The 1,006-nt window shown below is 28.0% G+C and overlaps 1 protein-coding gene across 1 annotated transcript in view; it reads right to left on the reverse strand.

The window, feature by feature from the left end:
- Nucleotides 1-1,006, reverse strand: part of LOC108973882 — a 174,436-nt gene that overhangs the window by 141,198 nt on the left and 32,232 nt on the right. The window contains exon 3 of the mRNA XM_018941388.1: nt 562-600. The gene's annotated coding sequence lies outside the window, so the exon portion shown is untranslated. The remainder of the gene's footprint in view (nt 1-561; nt 601-1,006) is intronic.

Here is a 1,006-nt window from a genome sequence, read left to right on the forward strand (position 1 = left end):
TAAGGAAAAATTAAATCGGAATTAAAAAATTAATTGAAAAACACTTGCTTATAATTAAAAAATAAGTTGGAAATTGACAAAAAAAAAATTTTGAAAAGCGAAATTAAAGAAGAAAAGATATAAAAAAATTTATTTGAAATTACACTTTGCAAAGCCATTACAAAGCACAACAAAAGCAAAGCGCTTTAAAATTATCGATTATTATATGAAATATTTATATGACTTTCATGAACTTTTTTGTTTCACAATTCTTGACTAAAACGTTTAAAAATAGCACACAAAATTACTAATAATCGATAGACTTGAGTTGGTTTGGGGTACACCATGACGTATACTTGTTGCGCACACAGCCACAATAGCCTGAAATGCCTGAAAACATGTGTGCTGTAGTTTACATTATTTTCGGTATATATTTAGCTATTTGGTGTACAACTGGTTTAACCTGAGCTTTATCACGTGGTTAGGTATATAAGGCAGCTACTTTGGCTGGAAAACATCGTTTGAGAATGAGGACTACTTAGCTTAAAATATTGAAAAAACATATGATTTCAAAGTACTTACATTATTGCGACGACAATTTTAATTCAAGGTTAAATTTTTCTGTAAAGAAAAGAAGAAAAGTGATTTAAATCAATTGCAATATAAAAGGAATCGTAAATAAATATTAATATTAGACAAGTTTGTTTACTGCAAATACATTCATTATTTCCATTTACTTTGAACCAATCACATTTATTTCTGTCATGACATATTGTAATGTCTAGCACTCAAAACCTGCTGTGTGAAAAATTGGTTTCTCTTTTGTAAGAAAATGCAGTGCAAGCGCAAAATGAGATATGTTAAAGCAAAACTGTGAAAGCGTAGGGAGGGCCCATGTAGCGCACAAAATGGATGGTACATTAATAAAAATAAATATAAAAATTAAAAGAAAATACTTTAAAAAAGTCAGAAGGAATTTAAATTTGAATAACAAACTTTTAATTAATATACGACTAAATGCAAAAAT

Source organism: Bactrocera latifrons, unplaced genomic scaffold (genome assembly GCF_001853355.1).
Source record: "Bactrocera latifrons isolate USDA-ARS-PBARC rearing strain unplaced genomic scaffold, ASM185335v1 scaffold_51, whole genome shotgun sequence".
Classification (NCBI taxonomy): Eukaryota; Metazoa; Arthropoda; class Insecta; order Diptera; family Tephritidae; genus Bactrocera; species Bactrocera latifrons.